General features: G+C 47.4%; 1 protein-coding gene across 1 annotated transcript in view; it reads right to left on the bottom strand.

Moving 5' to 3' along the window:
• WHRN (whirlin) overlaps positions 1-20,311 on the bottom strand; it is a 95,367-nt gene extending 75,056 nt beyond the window's left edge. The window contains exon 1 of the mRNA XM_032233292.1: positions 19,876-20,311. The gene's annotated coding sequence lies outside the window, so the exon portion shown is untranslated. The remainder of the gene's footprint in view (positions 1-19,875) is intronic.
• Between the last annotated feature and the right edge of the window lie 1,110 nt (positions 20,312-21,421).

Below are 21,421 nucleotides of genomic sequence, written 5' to 3'. Positions count from 1 at the left end.
TATTCCACTTATTAGCATCCCCTCCCTTTTAGCACTGATGATGTTACCCAGTTGGGAAATGAAATGTCAGCAAGGAAATCGCTAAGCTCACAGATGTTGTTGTTGTTGTTGTTGTTGTTGTTGTTGTTGCTGCTGCTGATTTCGTTCTCCTCCTCCTCCTCCTCCTCCTCCTCCTCCTCCTCCTCCTCCTCTTCCTCCTCCCTTCAAACCCTACTTCTTTCTAGAACTGATGTTGTTACATAGGTCACTTGAACAATTGCAAGAAAACCACCAAGCACATAGAGCACCGACCCCACAGTCCTCCTCCTTCTCTCTTCAAACTCCATCCCCTTCTAGCACTGATGAGGTTATATAGTTGGGTAACGAAACGTCTGCAAGAAAACCATCAAGCTTAGAGAGCATTAAGGTCCCCACAGTCCTCCTCCTTCTCCTCCTCCTCCCCCCCATCCTCCTCCTCTCTGCAAACCCCACCCCCTTCTAGTACTGATGAGGTTCCCTAGTTGGGCCATGAAACGTCTGCAAGAAAACCATCAAGCTCAGAGAACACTAAGAAACTGACACTCCTCCTCCTCCTCCTCCATGCAAAATCCATCCCCTTCTAGCACTGATGACATTACCTAGTTGGGTCATGAAACATTGGCAAGGAAACATGAAGCTCAGAGAGCACCAAGGACCCCACAGTTCAACCCTGAGCTGCAAATCTCTTCTAACAGGCTTCCCGTAGAGAATTCCCGTGAGGTTCATTCTTCGGATTCCTTGGCTGCTGTTGTACATGAAATATTTACATCACATACTTCAAGTGGTCACCTTCTTCAAGCCGTCCTTCCCCCCCCCCCACCTGTCGCTCATTCGCCTTCCTCCCCCATTAGTTGATTGATCCCAACTGATCGATACCCTCTCTTTTTGCTCTGACGGGCGCTCAAGGCAGCCAGCCGCATTTCAAACCCAGGCATAATATAAAAGGTTTGTCAGTGAGACTAAAATGAAGGATCGATAATTTGCCAAGAAGCTGCACTTTTAGAAACAGGGGAGTGGGGGGGGGGAGAGAAAGAGGAAAGAGGGAGATAAAGAAAGAGGGAGTGAGAGAGGAAAAAGAGGGAGAGAGAAAGAAAGAGAGAGAGAAAAAAGAGAGAGAGGGAGTGAGAGAAAGAAAGAGGGGGGGAAAGAGAGAGAGAAAGAGAGAGGGAGAGAAAGGGTGAGAGTGAAGAGAGGAAAAAAGAGGGAGAGATAAAGAAAGAGGGAGTGAGGGAAAGAAAGAGAGGGAGAGAGGGAGAGAAAGAAAGAGGGAGTGAGAGAGAAAGAAAGAGGGAGAGAGGGAGTGAGAGAGAGAACAAGGAGAGAGAAAAAGAGGGAGAGAGGAAGAGTGGTAGAGAAAGAGAAAGAAAGGGAGTGAGAGAGAGAAAGAAAGAAAGAAAGAGGGAGAGGGAGAAAGAAAGAGGGAGAGAGGGAAAAAGAGAGAGAAAGAGGGAGGGAGAGTGAAGAGAGAGGCAAAAAGAGGGAGAGAGAAAGAAAGAGGGAGAGAGGGAAAGGAAGAAAGAGAGAGGGAGTGGGAGAGAAGAAAAAAGAGGGTGAGAGGGATAGAAAGAGGGAGTGAGAGAGAGAAAAAAGGGAGAGAGAGAAAGAGGGAGAGAGGAAGAGTGGTAGAGAAAGAGAAAGAAAGGGAGTGAGAGAGAGAAAGAAAGAGGGAGAGAGAAAGAGAGAAGATTGAGAGATGCTAAGGAAACTCCCCAAGGGACTTCTAGTGGTGTAGAAGTTGATTGATTGATTGATTGAATTGATTGATTTTATTTGTAGGCCGCCCTTTTCCCTGAAGGGACTCAGGGCGGCTCACAGAAACCAGGGAGAGGGGAATACAAAACAATACAATACTAAAACAACAACACATATAAAATAATACACACATGCATACAACATTCGGGCGGGGCAATGGTCCTTATCCCCAGGCCTGACGGGCGAGCGAGTTCTTCAAGGCTATGCGGAAGGCCTGGACGGTGGAGAGGGTGCGGATCTCTACGGGGAGCTCGTTCCAAAGGGTCGGGGCCGCTACTGAGAAGGCCCTCCTCCTTGTGGTTGCCAGCCGGCATTGGCTGGCCGATGGGATGCGGAGGAGGCCTAACCTATGAGATCTATAGGCGTAGGGAGGTAATTGGCAGAAGGCGGTCTCTCAAGTATCCAGATCCACTGCCATGTAGGGCTTTATGGGTGGTCAATAGCACCTTGAAGCGCATCCGGAGATCGACAGGTAGCCAACGCAGCTCGCGGAGGATAGGTGTAATGCGGGTGAATCGAGGTGCACCCGCGATCACTCGCGCGGCTGCGTTTTGTACTAGCTGAAGTCGCCGGATGCTCTTCAAGGGCAGCCCCATGTAGAGCACATTGCAGTATTCCAGCCTAGAAATCACGAGGGCCCGAGTGACAGTTGTGAGCGCCTCCCGGTTCAGGTAGGGTCGCAACTGGCGCACCAGGCGTACCTGGGCGAATGCCCCCCTGGTCACAGCCGCTATATGATGGTCGAATGACAGCTGTGGATCCAGGAGGACTCCCAGGTTGCGAACCCTCTCTGAGGGGTGTAGAATTTGACCCCCAGCCTGAGTGTTGGATTAATGGCCGAATTTTTGGGAGGAAAACACAACAGCCACTCGGTCTTTTCTGGGTTGAGCACAAGCTGTTAATCCTCATCCAGTCCATGACGGCTTCGAGCCCCCGGTCCATTACGTCAACCGCTTCATGATTTGGCACGGGGCGGACAGATACAATTGAGTATCGTCCGCATATTGATGGTATCTAATCCCGTGCCTACGGATGATCTCTCCCAGCGGTTTCATGTAAATGTTAAATAGTAGGGGGGATAAGACCGAACCCTGCGGCACCCCATATTTTAGGGGCCTTGGGGACGATCTCTGCCCTCCCACTAACACCGACTGCGACCTGTCCGAGAGGTAGGAGGAGAACCACCGTAACACGGTGCCTCCCACTCCCACCTCCCGCAGTCTTCGCAGAAGGATACCATGGTCGATGGTATCGAAAGCCGCTGAGAGGTCAAGGAGGACCAGGATGGAGGGATGTCCTTCATCTCTGGCTCTCCAGAGATCATCCATCAATGCGACCAAGGCGGTTTCAGTGCTGTAACCGGGTCTGAAGCCTGACTGGAAGGGGTCTAGATAGTCTGCTTCCTCCAAGGACCGTTGGAGCTGGAAGGCCACCACCTTCTCAACAACCTTCCCCAAAAAGGGGAGGTTGGAGACCGGGCGGTAGTTATTAAGGACAGCTGGATCTAGGGATGGCTTCTTCAGGAGGGTCTCACCACCGCCGCCTTCAGTGCGGCGGGGAAGTTCCCCTCCCGAAGGGAGGCGGTTACAACCGCCTGGATCCAGCCTCGTGTCACCTCACTGCTGTTAGAAAACCAGCCATGAGGGACACGGATCCAAAGCACAGGTGGAGGAACTCACAGCTCTCATGCCTTGTCCACATCCCCGGGGGTAACCTCTTGAAACTCAACCCAGAGCTGTTGTACTTGGTCCCCCTGAGTCTCGGCTGGAACTGCAGATGTGGAGTCCAAGTCCGTCCGAAACCGAGCAATTTTGTCCGCTAAGAATTGGGCATATTCTTCAGCTCTGCCCTGCCTATGAGGAACCAGCCCTGCCCCCGTCCTAGGAAAATGAGATATTTTAGGAAATATTAAAAGGGCAGAATATTTTCCCTAAAAGGGAGGCAGAAACTCACCACCCACACCTTTGTCAACGGACCATTAAGGCCAGAGCCAGACTATTTTATATAACAAGATCTACCACCTTCAGTATGTAGGAATTGCCTAAAGCCCTTTCATTACATCATCACCCAGCAAGGCTCAACCAAGCCTGAGACTCAGAACAGCCTTCAGAGTTACCCCTGCCTGACCCCATGGGAGTCTTGACAACCAATCAGAACACAAGCTCAAATTCAAAAGCTCAGAGAGGGCATGAAACCCAGGGCACTCTCAGCATCTCTGCCCTTTTAGCCCAGGATCTCAAACCGTGTGGTCCTGTCCACCATTAAACCATCTTTCCAAGCAGCCTCCATGAATCCAATGTCTTTCCCCGCAACTTGGAACTGGACCTAGAAGGCCGTTTCTTCCAACAGGGGCTCGGGAAAGTGGGCGAAAGAAGCTCATTTTCTGGAGGCGAGCCTCCAAACCGGAAGCCCACATTCACAAGCGCTCTCCTGCTATTCTTAATAACTAGCCCGTTTCACCAGAAGAGAAGGAGGAGGAACCTTGGCGAACCAGCTCTGAAAGCATTTTCAAGCTTTTAAAGGTTTTTAAAGGTTACCACCAACAATTGAGCCTTGGAAGCAACTGGCAAACAGGAACAGATTTCTATTACAATTCAGGCATAGTATAATCCCTTCCACCCTCGGGTGGTTAAGTGCTTAGCGGTTTCACATCTCGCTCGGTTGCAAACCGCTGGGAACTTTTCAAGGGTAGCCCCAGGTAGGCCAAGCCATTTAGAAGATCAGCTGTTCGGTTGATTTGCTTGAATAAACACCCCGAGCTGTCATTCTTAGCATTGTTCAAAATGGCAAAAAAAGGGGGGGGGAAACGAAACCCCAAAAACGAAAACCCGGTTGAAGAGCAAAGATTCTGCTCCAAGATGCTCCAGATGTAATTAGGGCAGACTCGGAAGTCCTGCTAAGCCGTCGTAAAGGTCAAAGTGGCGGCAGGGTTTGAAATTCAGCTGTTTCGGATAGGTTCTGGGGAACTGGTAGCGGAAATTTTGAGTAGTTCGGAGAAACCGGCAAATACCACTTCTGGCTGGCCCCAGAGAGGGGAGGGAATGGAGATTTTGCAGTATCCTTCCCCTGGAGTGGGTGGAAATGGAGATTTTGCAGTATCCTTCCCCTGGAGTGGGGAGGGAATGGAGATTTTGCAGTATCCTTCCCCTGGAGTGGGGAGGGAATGGAGATTTTGCAGTATCCTTCCCCTGGAGTGGGTGGAAATGCAGATTTTGCAGTATCCTTCCCCTGAAGTGGGGAGGGAATGGAGATTTTGCAGTATCCTTCCCCTGGATTGGGGAGGAATGCAGATTTGCAGTATCCTTCCCCTGGAGTAGGGAGGAAATGGAGATTTTGCAGTATCCTTCCCTGGAGTGGGTGGGAATGGAGATTTTGCAGCATCCTTCCCGTGGAGTGGGGAGGGAATGGAGATTTTGCAGTATCCTTCGCTGAAGTGGGGGTGGGAATGGGGATTTTGCAGCATCCTTCCCCTGGAGTGGGAGGGAATGGAGATTTTGCAGTATCCTTCCCCTGGAGTGGGTGGGAATGGAGATTTTGTAGTACCCTTCCCCTGAAGTGGGGAGGGGAATGGAGATTTTGCAGTATCCTTCCCTGAAGTGGGGAGGGAATGGAGATTTTGCAATATCCTTCCCTGGAGTTGGGAGGGAATGGGGATTTTGCAGTATCCTTCCCCTGGAGTAGTGAGGAAATGGAAGATTTTGCAGTATCCTTCCCCTGGAGTAGGGAGGAATGGAGATTTTGCAGTATCCTTCCCCTGAAGTGGGGAGGGAATGGAGATTTTCAGTATCCTTCCCCAGGAGTCGGGAGGGAATGTAGATTTTACAGTATCCTTCCCCTGGAGTGGGGAGGAATGGAGATTTTTCAGTATCCTTTCCCTGGAGTGGGGAGGGAATGAGATTTTGCAGTATCCTTCCCCTGGATTGGGGAGGAAATGCAGATTTTGCAGTATCCTTCCCCTGGAGTAGGGGGAAGGAAAATGAGATTTTGCAGTATCCTTCCCCTGGAGTGGGGAGGGAATGGAGATTTGGAATAACCTTCCCCTGGAGTGGGGAGGGAATGGGGATTTTACAGTATCCTTCCCCTGATACTCCCACCAAGCCACACCCACAGAACCAGTAGTAAAATATTTGAATGTCACTATAGAGCGGCGGGGTGTTCTGAGCCAGGGTTCCTTAGAAAGCAAGAAGCAAAGTCTTGGTACCGGCAAAACCTCTTTTTTTTTTACACGACTGTGAATTCCTTTCATTCACAAGTCAGCAAGACTTTAACAAATAGTCGTTCAGAGGAATGTTTATCCACATGCACTTTATCCCGCTGCCAGATAACTAGCTTCTAAACACAAGGCAAAGCAAAAATTGGCACAGAGTCTCTTATAATCACGAACAGAACTTTCCGGACCGAAGGAACGAATTGTTTCCTGCAAAAGCCCCCTCCCCATTCGTTCATCTTTTGTTTCCTCTGGGAGGGGCCAATCACCTCCAAGGTGTGGCTTTACTTCCAAGTCGACTCTCCTTTCTTAGTTGCTCTTGTCTTCTGGCAGCTCTGCGCATGCGCACACTGGGAACAGGCTCCAGCTGTTCCTCTGCCTCGCTGCTGTCTATCTCCCTCTCTGCCTCCGATTCAGAGCCCTCGTCTGAGCTTTCCTCAGCCCACAGGACTGGCCCATGTTCCTCCCCAACCTCCTCACTGTCCGACTCTGCTGCCAGCTCCACTGGCTGCTGGCGGGCCACAACAGTGGAGAAGTGAGCCGTAACAAGCCAAAATACATATTTTTTTTCTTTTGCTGATGGAAAGCAAGTGCCCTGGATAGTTTTTAAAAGACTTAGGAGTGGTGACCTCAAGATGTTGATCCGCCTCGCTGTCGGAATGAACGATGGGGAGGCTGCCTCTCCTTTCAAAATTTGTTTTGGCTACTTCCATTAAAAGAGGCATTCATCACATTGATTGGAGAGCCGAGTTAAACTGGTGTTCAGAATATATAAGCAGAAACCACCAGGCTCGGCAACTGTGAAATACGAGTTTAATATCTTGTAGCAGTAAATTTTTTTCCCTGGGCTAAGAATACTTTGAACTCTGGTGCTGGAGAAGACTCCTGCATTGAGTCCCTTGGACTGCAAGGCCATCCAACTGGTCAGTCCTAGAGGAGATCAACCCTGGCTGCTCTTTAGAAGATCCTGAAGGTGAAACTCAAAGACTTTGGCCATCTAATGAGAAGGAAGAAGGACTCCCTGGAGAAGAGCCTCATGCTGGGAACAATGGAGGGCAAAAGAAGAAGGGGACAGCAGAGAAGGAGGTGGCTGGATGGAGTCATTGAAGCAGCCGGTGTGAGTTTAAATGGACTCCAGAGGATGGTAGAGGACAGGAAGGCCTGGAGGAATGTTGTCCAGGGGGTCGCAATGGATCAGACATGACTTCGCAATTAACAACAACAAAAACAAAAGAATTCACAGCTGGTAAACGAGAAAAGCACATTTTGTTACAGATGTTGACACTTCTTCCTCTTCCTCCTCCTCCTCCCCCTCCTCTTTTTCTCCTCCTCCTCTTCCTCCTCCTTCTTATTCCTCCCCCTCATCCCCCCTCCCTTCTAGCAACGATGATTCTACTTAGTTGGGTCATGAAACATTTGCAAGAAGATCACTAATGGACCGCACAGCACCATAAATCCCATCCACCTCCTCCTCCCCTCTCCGCAAACTCCACTCCCTTCTAGCCCTGATGATGTTACCTAGTTGGGTCATGAACGTCTGCAAGAAAACCACCAAGCTCAGAGAGCACCAAGGACCCCAAGAATAATACCACGGGGTGCTTGCTTATAACTCATCAAGAAACTCTGGAAGTTCCTTGGATCCTCATAAGATGAAAAAAAATTCAGTGGCTAAGAGTTTATCAGTCAGAAAGATCGGCAGTTCGGCGGTTCGAATCCCTAAAGCGAGCTCCCGAAGGAGACAGGGAGAGAGACAGAGAGAGGGAGAGAGAAATGAAGAGGGGGAGGGACCTAAAAAGAGAAAGGGAGAGGGAGAAAAAGGAGAAGGAGACAGGCAGAGGTGGGTTTCCTACCAGTTCGCACCAGTTCGGTAGAACCGGTTCGTCAAATCTACCGAACCGGTTAGAAGAGGTTCCACCAGTGGACCCAGAAAGCAGGCCACACCTACAGAAGTGGTCCCAAAAATTTTTGAAACCCACCACCGAGACAAGGAGAGAGACAGAGAGAGAGAAAAAGAAAGAGAGAGGGGGGGAGAAAGAGATAAAAAGAGAGAGGGAGAGAGAAAGAGAGAGGAGAGAAGGAGGAGGGAGAGAAGCGGAGATAGCAGATCTGAAACACAACTGTGCCTAAACATATTGTCAACAGGGTACAGATGAATTATATGGCCTCCTTAGGGATGCGACACTTTCAGAAGCCAATAATTATAGGTTCTCTGTGGGCAAGAACCAATCAATCTCAGATCAATACACAGGAAGAGAAACAGAGGGAGGCGAGCAAAGGAAACCGAAGAGTCACGTGGACTTAAAACCTTCCTATACCCAGGTTGTGGGGGAGGTTGAAGTGAGCCAGATATCCTTAGATTCCAGTCCTCATCCTGGTTAGGCTGTCAGGATTAGCAAGTGTTGGGGGGCTAACATAAGTTGCCTGGGACAAAACAAATAAAACTCGTGGTTTGAAAGGGGAATTTTGAATTATATATTGATCTGGAGGGCTCAATGGCTAAGATGCTGAGCTTGTCGATCAGAAAAATTGGCAGTTCGGCGGTTCGAATCCCTAGCGCCACGTACGGAGTGAGCTCCTGTGACTTGTCCCAGCTTCTGCCAACCTAGCAGTTCGAAAGCACGTAAAAAAGCAAGTAGAAAAATAGGAACCACCTTGGGTGGGAAGGGAACAGCGTTGCCTTGCACCTTCAGCGTTGAGTCATGCCGACCACATGACCATGGAGACGTCTTCTGGACAGCGCGGATCTTCGGCTTGAACGGGGATGAGCAGCGCCCCCTAGCATTGGGAACGACTAGCACAGATGTGCGAGGGGAACCTTGACCTTACCAAAGACCAGGCCAATTATTATTATTAATAATAACAAATAATAAAAAAGCTCTCATAGAAAAAGCTGAATGGTTCTCCTGCTCTGGTTGGGTGTCCATGTCCTTGATCCACCTTGCTGCTGTGTCACCGCCTTCCTCCCCCTTAGCAATATAATTCCTGACGCCAGTTCTTGGATGCTGTTAGGTAGCGAATCCCAGCCAATCAAGAGAAGAAATGCAATGGTTTTGCAGTGCTCCGCAGCAACCAGAGTTGGGAAAATATCAGAGAGGGAAAAACATAGCAGATGGAGACTGTAGGGTAATCATTCTTGGGCCGCAGTCCTCCAGGGTCTGATTTTACAAGCATGTCTGTCCAGTTCTGGGAGAATCTTTCTCTCTCTTTTTCAAAAAAAGAAACTGCTGACTTGGGGAGAGAGGTTTTTGAAACTGCCAGCGTATGTTCTGAATAACGATCTCGGCAAACCCTCGGGCTGCCTGTTTCAGTTAAACTTCAGGTTAAACATCGGAGTCTTATTTTCTTTTTAGGGTGCCTGGATACTTGAAAAACATGGCCTAGGAAACTCAGGTTAAACAAGCGATGTCCTCCCTGAGCCCTGGGTGGGAAAGATCTTGCAAGAGGTGGCCACTGTGTCCTCATTTGCAATCTTGCGGTTGGGGAGATTTATGCTGGAAGGCTTGCGAGCAAAGGCTCTCTAATGGCACAGGGACGTTTATTCCAAGCGGGGGGGGGGAGGAGAGGAGGTCCTGTCACTTAAAGATGGAGATTAGGATACAGATAGATTTGAGAGATGATTAGAGAATGGATGAATGGACAGATGGATGGATGAAAAATAGAAAGACAGGTAGAGAGAGTGGCAACATACGGATGGAAGATAGCTAGCTAGCTAGAATGGATAGAGATAGATAGATAGATAGATAGATAGATAGATAGATAGATAGATAGATAGATAGATACCATAGATACCATAGATACCATAGATATATAGATAGAACCATAGATAGAAAGATAGATAGATGGAAAGATAGATAGATAGATACGATAGATCAATAGATAGATAGTGAGATACAATAGATAGATAGAAATCAGAGATACCCTTAGATAGATAGAAAGATAGATGGATAGATATGATAGATACCATAGATACATAGATAGATTGATTGATCTATCAGAGATAGAACCCTAGATAGATAGATAGATAGATAGATAGATAGATAGATAGATAGATAGATAGATAGATTAGATAGATAGATAGATAGATAGATAGATACAATAGATAGATAGATAGATAGATAGATAGATAGATAGATAGATAGATAGATATGATATATGATAGCTAGCTAGACAGATAGACAGACTGACAGAGAGAAAAATGGATAATTGGACAGATGGATAGATGAATGAGAAAGATAGCTAGAGATAGATGGATAGATAGATAGATAGATAGATGAATGGATGGATGAAAGACAGAAAGAGTGACAAACATGATGGAAAAAAGATAGCTAGATAGAGATAAATAGATGATAGATAGATAGATAGATAGATAGATAGATAGATAGATAGATAGATAGATAGATGATAGATAGATAGATAGATAGATAGATAGATAGATAGATGATAGCTAGCTAGCTAGACAGACAGACAGATAAAGTGGATAATTGGACAGATGGATGGATGAATGAGAAAGATAGCTAGATAGAGATAGATAGATATGATAGCTAGCTAGACAGACAGATAGGCAGAAAGAAAGAAAGAAAGAAAATGGATAAATGGACAGGGATGGATGAAAGAGAAGATAGCTTGATAGATAGAGTAACACCTTATGGATGAAAGATAGATAGATAGATAGATAGATAGATAGATAGATAGATAGATAGATAGATAGATAGACAGAAAGATAGATAGATAGATATAGATGAGAACTGCCCCTTTGAAAATATGCACCCTATAAGTAATTCTGTAACTGCAGTGCACAAAGTCCAGCATACAGCAGTGACTATGTTCTATAGCTAAGTGCCTAAGCACGTTGGATTTTGCCTTATTTCTTTTTCCAAGCTATATTTGACCTATTCAATCTGCAAAGTCTGCCCTTCAAGTATGTTATAATGCTTGTTGAAATTTCAGAGATTTGAAATCAGGGCAGGGAAAAGCCAACAGAGAGTCCACCCTGATCAAAGCTGACGTTTAAGGACATGATATCTCCATTAATAAGGAAGCGGGGATTGTGCATACAAATGATCCCCTTGATAGAGATGTAGTAATTTGCATAATTAGTGCTAATAAATCGGGTCTTCTTGTGGAAGATGTTGTAGCAGGATAAACTGCGTGCTGGGAATGTAAGAGATTTCTAAAAAGGTAAAAGTTCCCATCGCACATATGTGCTAGTTGTTCCTGACTCTAGGGGGCGGGTGCTCATCTCCGTTTCAAAGCTGAAGAGCCAGCGCTGTCCGAAGACGTCTCCATGGTCATGTGGCCGGCATGACTCAACGCCGAAGGCGCACGGAACGCTGTTCCCTTCCCATCAAGGTGGTCCCTATTTTTCTACTTGCATTTTTTACGTGCTTTCGAACTGCTAGGTTGGCAGAAAGCTGGGACAAGTCATGGGAGCTCACTCATTTACGCGGCGCTGGGACTCGAACCACCGAACTGCTGACCTTTCTGATCGACAAGCCCAGCATCTTAGCCACTGAGTCACCACATCCCTGAAGACATTTCTAGAGAACAGATAATTTCTAGAAAGATAGGTAGATAATGTAAACAGAACAATTAATCAGCAGAACAATTTGCCTCCAGAAGTTGTGCTCCATCACTGGAGGTTTTCAAGAAGAGGACTGGACAGCCATTTGTCCAGAATGGTATGGAGTTTCCTGCTTGAACAGGGGGTTGGACTAGAAGACCTCCATGATCCCTCAAACTCTGTTCTTCTTCATCCAACTACCATAACGGGCTTATTTACTTTGGCCACTACCTCAGCGAACGAGGAAAATCTCATTTGAGCCTTATTAGATGCAAAAGGAAATTAGAAATCAAAAAGAACAAACACTTAGCAGAAGTAGAATTAGATTACATTGGTGGATTGGTAAGGAGCTGAGATCTTTCAAAGATTTGGCATGCAAGAGAGATTGTTTCTCCTAGTTTAAGAACACAAGGACTAGTGGGTCTGATCTACGCGCCAGTGGTGGGATTCCAATTTTTTTACTACCGGTTCTGTGGGTGTGGCTTGGTGGGCATGGCACTTGGCTTGGTGGGCGTGGCAGGGGAAGGATGCTGTAAATCCCCATTTCCCTCCCACTCCAGGGAAGGTTACTGCATAATCCCCGTTCCCTCCCCATCAACTGGGACTCGGGAGGCAGAGAATAGATGGGGGCATGGCCAGCCAGAGGTGGTATTTGCTGGTTCTCTGAACTACTCAAAATTTCCGCTACCGGTTCTCCAGAACTGGTCAGAACCTGCTGAATACCACCTCTGACGCACCCCCATAATAAGACATCCTTTAGCCTCATGAAATCATCCCATATTAATTGGGGGTGTCCGGAGCCAGTAAATGCTGCTGGACAGTGGTGGGTTGGCAACTTTTTTCACTATTGGTTTGGGCTCGCTTTCCAGGTGGGTGGGCGGAGCCTCCCTGCCACCACTACTACTGATTCTGCCGAACCGGGAGCAACCCACCACAGGTGCTGGATGCTGAATTGTGTTTCAGACAGACAAATGGCTATCCCACATCTTAAAGACTCCCGGTGTTGGGCATTCACAACTTATGGAGGCAAGTTGTTCCACTGGTTAATTGTTCTCACTGTCAGGAAATTTCTCCTCAGTTCTAAGTTGCTTCTCTCCTTGATTAGTTTCCACCCATTGCTTCTTGTCCTGCCCTCAGGTGCTTTGGAGAATAGCTTGACTCTCTCTTCTTTGGGGAAGCCCCTGAGATATTGGAGCACTGCTATCATGTCTCCCCTGGTCCTTCTTTTCATCAAACTAGACATACCCAGTTCCTGCAACCTTCATATGCTTTAGCCTCCAGTCCCCTAATCCTCTTTGTTGCTCTTCCCTGCACTCTTTCTAGAGTCTCCACATTTTTTCTACATCGTGGCGACCAAAACTGAATGCAGTATTCCAAGTGTTTGTTTCTTCCAACAAGCCAGCATCAACTGAGTTGGTTCAACATTATGGAGGGGAATACAATCCATGGTTTACAAACTACAAAGGCTGATCTCGTACAAAAATGCCAATGCCAACAAACCACATAAAGGCTTCCTTAATATGTAGACTCAACTATAGAGAAGGGTGTGGATGGAATGGCTCACAACTACACCAATTTATCCAAAGAAAGATATCTTTGGTTCTCTCCTAAGTCTTCCATTCTCCAGTTCTGCCGTTACACAGCGAGAAAGCCTTCTCTTTGTGCTCTGCACAATTTTATAAACTATTAGGATATTTTTATCTCCCTCTTTAAAGAAGCTTTCCATTTTCTATATATATATATAGCCACTGTTTTAAACAAGGCTGGGAAGAAACTAGATTAAAACTGAGGACGTTAATGGCTTCTTTCAAGGACAATTTCTGAATTGGGAAGCCTATTCTAACATTTACATCTGGTTTCTTCTACTGGGAGCTGTAGAATGCTCTAATAATTTCTCATTGGAGGGAGAGGGAAGAGAGAGAGAGAGAAAGAGAGAGGAGAGAGAGAGAGAGAGGAAAGAGAAAGAGAGAGAGAGAGAGAGAGAGAGAGAGGGAGGGAGAGGAGAGTGCAATTACCTTTACTCAGTTTTATGGTTTTCAAAAATAAACAATGAGAGCTCCTCGGAAAATTGTATTTTAAAAAAGATGAAAAAAAAGAAGGTTCAACCAATTTTGACATCACCTTTGTCAGTTCAATTTATTGACATTAAAGAGAAGGAAGGAGAGAGAGATGAGGAGGAAGGAAGGGTCAAGAAGGAAGGGAAAGTCAAGGAAGGGAGGGAGAGAGGGAGGAGGGAGGGAAGGAAGGAAGAGAGAGAGAGATGTGAAGAGGAAGGAAGGAAAGAAGGAAAGGAGAGAGTCCATATGTGAGAAGGGAGGAAGGACAGAAGGAAGGAAGGGAGAGAGACAGATGTGAGGAAGAAGGAAAGAAGGAAGGAAAGAAAGAAGGGAGAGAGACAGATGTGAGGAAGAAGGAAAGAAGGAAGGGAGGGAGACATGTGTGGAGAACGGAAAGAAGGAAGGAGGGAAGGGAGGGAGGGAGACAGATGTGAGGAGGAAGGAAGGAAGAAAAGAGGGAAGGAAGGTAATAGAGTGACAGATGTGAGGAGGAAGGAAGGGAGAGACAGATGTGAAGAGAAAGGCAGGAAGAAAATATTTGCAACTCTTCATGGGAGATGGGACTCAGCTACAGTATAGTGGCAATTTTAAACAATCTTTGATTTGGTAAACCAGATACGTCCCTGATTAATACTCGGATCAGAGATCACCAGAAAGACTTAGGGCTCTAGGCCAAGTTCAGAACTAAGAAACAAAACGAGAACATTCTGGGGGAAAAAAAGATAAATCAATTCCAACTCGTTGCAAGGAAACGACTAAGGGACGTGTTTCTTGATTCCCCAGGATTTGAACTCAGTTCAAAAGAAAGATATATCTACTTTCCATCCATTAGCAAGGATGGAAACTTCTGGCGAGAGAGAACCATCTGTCCTGAATCCTTGTTCTATTCCCCAGGAAGGATTCGGATGCCAGATATTTGAACAAGGGTCAGGAAATTTTAAAAAAATAATAATAATTTCTTTTTTCCCCTACAAAAAATAAAAAATAGACCCCCGGGCTGATTCAATTACTTAGCAAAATTGATGAAAGAACATATGCTCTGCGATATACCGATCGGGCTTGCCAAGTATTTTACATAAACGCTAATTGGCAAAAAAAAACCAACACCTCAACTCTACAGAGGAAAAAGCCAATGTAATTATTGCTAGGTTCAGCACCAAGTGAAGTTGGGCCTGGAAACATGAGGACAAATGACTCAAGATTATCCCGAGAATTCGTTCCTGCGCCTTTTCCATCATGCCTGGCCATCCATTACGTCTTTTTTTTCCATCTTGCGGTAGGGAAGGAGATTTTCATACCAGCATTGCTGCAAAATGTGGGATTTTTTTTTTCCTATTAAACCTCCTGTCCTGTCTCTTGAGATAACGGAAATTGCTCTCCTCGCCTGGAATTAATACTTCTATCACTTCTGTACATATGACTAAGGAAGGAATCACACACTTTGCTTCGCACCTTCTCAAGCAATTTGCCCGAGCACTAGAGTCAGCATTCCAAATAGCATCCAAAGTAAATCAGAATCCCAGGCAAGCATTGCTCAAAGTTCCAATTGATTAAGAGAGCCATGTTGGCACATGTGGAAAACCTGAATCTGAAAGCTCCCGGTTTTCCCCACCCAGTTGAAAGTTCAAGATCTTGCCCCCCCCCCCACACCCACAAGTCCATCACATAGTCCAAACTCCCACTGCCATGCTGGCAGCTTCCACCCATCCAGTTCCGGTCAGGTGCAGAGGTGCAGAGACAAAGGATGACCTTGGCTTTCTAGAAAGAATGTTGTTATGGCTACATAGCATCTAACTCCGTACAAATCCCATTTTCCCACCATAGAAAATGCATAGCAGAATAATAGAAAGTGTGGGCAACCAAAGATCCAAAAGGAAAGATGGCTGCAGGCCGGACAACTCAGCTGCACCAGAACCCTCAACGTACAACTGTTCGTTTTAGTGACCATTCAAAGTTACGACGGTACCGGGGAAAAAGGGACCAGAGCCCGTTTTTCACAGTGCGACCTCTGCAGCATCCCCACTGTCACACAATCGAAATTCAGACGCTTAGCCACTGACTCATATTTACGACGGTCACCATGTCTCCCAAAGGTCCCAGCCACGATCCCCTTTCGCGACCTTCTGATGCGCAAAGTCGATGGGGAAGCCCGTTTCACTTAACGACCGGGTTCCTAACTATCACTGCAGCGATTCACTTTAACAACTGTGGCAAGGAAGGTCGCGAAACGGGGCAAAGCTCACTTAACCAATGTCTCACTGAACAGCAGAAATTTTGTGGTTGTAAGTCGAGGACTGCCTGGGTTGTAAAGTCAGGTGAAGGGTGGAGAATTCTGATTTCTATCAATCTAATTTTTTTCCCCCGTTTTGATTCCTTCCTTGCAATTTTGCTCTGGAATGAACTGCTCCACTCTATCAGCAAAGGGAGGCAGGTGGCGGTTGGGTTGGACTAGAAGACCTTCAGTGGCCCTTTTGCTCCTGTGATTTTATGATTCTACCATGCTAGGAGCTGAAGTAGAATTGATGGGCTCTGCATTTCTTCCTCAGAGTTTTACATTTTGACGGAACCGCCAGAAATGGACAGATGTACTAAAAATTGACTGGTTTGAGAGATCCACTGAAACTGATTGGATTCATGCAATGTACTGTATTATCTCCATATCTCTCTCTCTCTCTCTCTCTCTCTCTCTCTCTCTCTCTCACACACACCACACACACACACACACACACGTATTCTCTTCACCACCCCTAGTTTGGTTTAGTTGCAATGGGTGAAAAAGTCCCTTGATTGCTCTTTTTCAGAAGGGAAATTTAATCCCCTTTAATCTAGATCTGCTCTCTGGGCTCCAGGATGGCTTCCTAGATTGACGAGAAGGTTCAAGTGAAAACCTAGAAGGGTGAGACTTAGAAGATCCGCAAGACACTGAGTGAGTCTTAACTTGGGGGAGGCTTTCTGATAGCCCATTGAAATCGTTTGTGGGTTTTATGTATTTGAGAAGAAGAAGAAGAGAAGAAGACGAAGAAGAAGAAGAAGAAGAAGAAGAAGAAGAAGAAGAAGAAGAAGAAGAAGAAGAAGAAGACGAGGAGGAGGAGGAGGAGGAGGAGGAGGAGGATGAGGAATGCTTTTTGTAGACATTTCATTACCAAATTAGGTAGTGTCATCAGTGTTAGAAAGGGGGGATTTGTGGAGAAGAAGAGGAGGAGAAGGAAAAGAAGAAGAAGAAGAAAAAGAAGAGGAAGAGGAAGAAGAGGAGGAGGGGGGGAGGGGGAAAGAATGCTTTTGTAGACTTTTCATTACCAAACTAAGTAGTGTCATCAGTGCTAGAAAGGGGGGTTGTGTAGAGGAGGGGGGGAGGAGGAGAAAGAGGAGGAAACAAGAAGATGGAGAAAGAGGGGGAGAAGAAGGAGAGGAGGAGGGGTCTGCTTGAATGAGAAAAAATCTTTCTTGTAGATGTTTCATTACCAAACTAGGTAGTGTCATCAGTGCTAGAAAGGGGAGATTTGTGGAGTAGAAGAGGAGGAAGAAGAGGAGAAGAAGGAGAAGGAGGAGGAGGAGGAGGAGGAGGAGGAGGGAGGAGGAGGAGGAGAAGAAGAAGAAGAAGAAGAAGAAAGAAGAAGGAAGAAGAAAGAAGAAGAAGAAGAAGAAGAAGAAGAAGAAGAAGAAGAAGAAGAAGAAGAATGCATTTACAGACCACATCAAGCCTGGACTAGAAGACCTTCAAGCGGCTGGATTAACACAGCCTTTACCAAAAGATGTTCCAAGCCACCCTTTCCATTATAAGCGTAACTTTCAACAATATTTGCAATTCTAGGTCATACGCAAAATGCAATCCTAAGAAGTATCAACAAGCATCTGCCTGAACACGTCTAAGGACTTCAGAAGTAAAAACAACAACTCTGCAGCTTTCTTGGTTGGCAAATCAAATTCCCCATAATGTGTGAAAAGACCTTAATGAATAGGTAAGATTGTTTGTATAGGAATTCTTTTTCTTACATCTTACCTTCCCATCCTCCCCAAAATCTAAGCTTGCCAGCTTTAAAAAACAACCATGATTAGATTAAAATTAGCTACACTATTATCATTGGATACTAACAGTAGGTAAATAGTCTGCGTTTCGCCCTTACTACCGACCAACAAAATGTTAGATTCATTCCTGAATCACAGTTGATAGAGAGACATCAGATCTTTCCATTGAGGAAAGTGCCTTAAAAATAGCAAACACACTACTCCAATTTATATCCTAACATCTAAGAAACAAACACAAGGAAGCCTCAATGTGAGGTTTTCCATGCCCTTTTGCATCACCGATCTCTAAAAACAGACCTTACCAGCAAGGAAATTGGGAGGTGGGAGCAGAACATATTATTTAGAATATAAATGTTAGTGGTCAGAGTACCTTGGAAGTATAATTTTTTTTTAAAGCTAGCCTGTCCTTAGGTTAGATTCAATGTTTCTCTGGAGGAAAGAGATTTTCATTCAAGTTCCTAGCACTGAATTCTCTCAGGCAAGCCAGCTTCCAAATAAGAGACCATGATTCGCAGACAACTAAGCCAACTCCAGTCAATGCTTGGAGAAGTCAGGGGAAACCTAACTCACTCGCTAGACAACCAAGGAGAATATTTTGGTGCTCAGGGTTGAAATGGGGGCCACTTGGCGTGCTTTGAGCTTGGATGTTTTCTTGAAGACATTTCATTACCCAACTAGGTAACATCATCCATGCTAGTTGTCACACCTGGAAGCCATCTTTTACCTCTTGGACTTCAGGCCTGCCACGTTTTCTACTGTGGGAAAATGGGAGGGGGGTATTTATTTTACAAAGTGTGGGTGATACGTAGCCATAACAACATTCTTTCTCAAGGTCAATGGCCCTGCAGCTGCTATGAGGTGGCTGGGAGGCATCTCCAGTTGGGGCGGTGCATTGATTGGATCACGGGATGGACATGTGGGTGCTGGGCAGGGACTTGAACTTTCTTTTGGGTGGGGAGAACCTGGAAAGTTTCAGATTTGGGTTTTCCCAGATGTGGCAATAAGACATCTCTAATAAAATGGAACTTTGAAGAAACTCAAGGCATGCAGTCTTCTTTCGTTGCGGGTGTTACTTGAAACCCTGGCATTAGCAACATCTAGAAGTAACACCAGAGTGCACCAAGGACCTCACAGTCCTCCTCTACACCTCCTCTCCTTCTCTGCAAGCCCCTCTCCCTTCTAGCACTTGAGATACCTAGTTTGGGAAACAAAACACCTGGAAGAAAGCAACCGAGCTCAGAGAGCACCAAGGTCTCCTCACTTGGTGAACACTTGGTTGGAGAAAGCAGACCAAGAGTTTTGGACAATTGGCTGCACTCCGTACTTGTTGACCCATCACCTCTCATTCTGGAAGATTCTGGCACCCGGGATGGAATATATATATATATTTGGCCAAGCTCTCCTTAGTATTAACCACTACAATTTTCTCTGTTTGGGTTAAGCGGGCACTCCAACCAGGGAGGAAAAAAAATACAATACTTAGAACAAGGCCAACAAAACATTGCAAGTTGGGAATGGGATGCATGGGCACAGGGGAAAGGTTGATGTGTGAGTTGGGAATGGGATGCATGGGCACAGGGGAAAGGTTGAGTTGCAACTTGAAAATGGCATGCATGGGCATAGGGGAAATGTTGATGTTATGAGTTGGGAATGGCATGCATGGGCACGGGGGAAAGGTTGAGTTACAAATTGGGAATGGCATGCAAGGGCACAGGAGAAATGTTGACATTATGAGTTGGGAATGGCATGAATGGGAATAGGGAAAGGTGGTGTTGTGAGTTGGGAATGGCATGCATTGGCACAGGGGAAAGGTTGATGTTGTGAGTTGGGAATGGCATGCATGGGCATGGGGGAAAGGTTGGCGTTGTGAGTTGGAATGGCATGCATTGGCACAGGGAAAGGTTGAGCTGCGACTTGGGAATGGCATGCATTGGCACAGGGGAAAGGTTGATGTTGTGAGTTGGAATGGCATGCATGGGCACAGAGGAAAGGTTGAGCTGCAACTTGGGAATGGCATGCATTGGCACAGGGGAAAGGTTGATGTTATGAATTGGGAATGGCATGCATTGGCACAAGGGAAAGGTTGACGTTGCAACTTGGGAATGGCATGCATGGACACAGGGGAAATGTGAAGTAGTGAGTTGGGAATGGCATGCATGGGCACGGGGAAAAGATTGAGTTGCAAGTTGGGAATGGCATGCATGGGCACAGGGGAAAGGTGGTTGTTGGTGGGTTTGGCCTTGCCCCCTCCTCACCTTGACAGCTTCGGCATGGGTCACCTTGTCCAGCGGCTTGTCGTTGACCTTTAAGATCCGGTCCCCTATGCGAAGGCCCTCTTTATCCGCCAAGGAGCCCGGCTCCACCAGGGAGACGTAGATGCCCACGCCGTGCTCGGCGCCCCCTCGGATGCTGAACCCCAATCCTTCTTGAGCTTTCTGCCTCTTGAGGGCCACCTGCCTGACCTCCCCTCGCACCTCCTCCAAGCCAACCGCCGAGTCCCCGGGAGCTGTCCCCTCCGCGGTGGTGCTGAATTCTTGCCCAAGCTTGCCGGAGGAGGAGGAGGAGGAAGAGGGAGGCCAGCAACGAGCAGCCGCCGGGGTGGGAGAGGGAAAGCGGGCGGAGGAAGCCGCGCCGGCCGGAGGGAGGACTCTGCTAGACCCGGCCCCGTCGTACCCTGCCCCGGCGGCGGCCAAGAAGTCCCCCTTTAAGTAGAGGCCCCTCCGAGGTGTACTGGTCGAAGAGGAGTTGGTCCGAGCGCGGGATGACCAGGCGCAACATGGGCAGCAGCTGCCTCTTTTCCGGGCCGTCCAGCAAAAACTTGGAGCGTCTGCACCAAATCGTAGACATTCCGCCGGCAGTGATAGACGGTTCAGGCAATGGATGAACTGCTCCCGCTCGCCTTCGCTCAGCAGCAGGTTGAGAGCCGCGTGGAGCTTCCGCACGTTGGCCGACAGCAGCCGGATGCCGGGTCCGGGCCCCCCGCTCCTGAAGCCGGCCTGTCCTGCGGCCCCCTTGGCCGCTCCGTCGAAGGAAGGCGAGGAAGAAGCGCTGGAGGCGCGCGAGCCCACCGACAGGCGGTCCCAAGTCTGCGTTCATCGCCTCGGGCCAGAGAGAAAGAGAGACGGATGCTGGGGCGGGTCGTTGGGGAGCTGGGCATCGGAAGGCAGCCGGACGTCGGGGCCGTTCACTTGGGGGGCTCCCTTCTCCTCGGCGGCCCCCTTGGCTGGAAAGGCGGAGGAGGCATGGGGGGGAAAGCAGAGCAAGGAGTCGCCCGGTGGGTCGGCGGAGGGGCAAGCGCGCTCCGGAGAAGGCGTAGGAGGCGATCCTGGCCGGCGTCGCTTCTTCCCCTGCGGCGGCTTGTTCTTTGCAAGGCGAGGACGGAAAAAGAGAGAGGGGGGAAGGAGGGAGGGAGGGAGGGAGAGAGAGAGAGAGAGAGACAGAGACAGAAGAGAGATAAAAGGAAACAAGAGAGAGAGGCTGAGGGAGGAAGGGGAGAGAGAGAAGAGAGAGACAGACAGAAGAGAGAGAAATAGAAATAGGAGAGAGGGAGGGAGGGAGGAAGAGAGTAGAAAGAGAGACAGGAGACAGGGAGAGACAGAAGAGAGAAAGAGAAACAGAAGAGAGAGAGGGAGAGGAGAGAGAGAGACTCAGAGAGAGAGAGAGAGAAGAGAGAAAAGAGAAACAGAAGAGAGAGAGAGAGGGAGGGAGGAGCAGAGTCAGAGAGAGGAGAGAGACAGAAGAGAGAGAAAGAGACACAGAAGGGAGAGAGAAGGAGGGAGAGAGAGAGGAAAGAGAAACAGA

The sequence above is a fragment of the Thamnophis elegans genome, chromosome 16 (genome assembly GCF_009769535.1).
Source record: "Thamnophis elegans isolate rThaEle1 chromosome 16, rThaEle1.pri, whole genome shotgun sequence".
Classification (NCBI taxonomy): Eukaryota; Metazoa; Chordata; class Lepidosauria; order Squamata; family Colubridae; genus Thamnophis; species Thamnophis elegans.
Note: the sequence above shows the minus strand (reverse complement) of the source record. Positions and strands in the feature narration are given on the sequence as shown.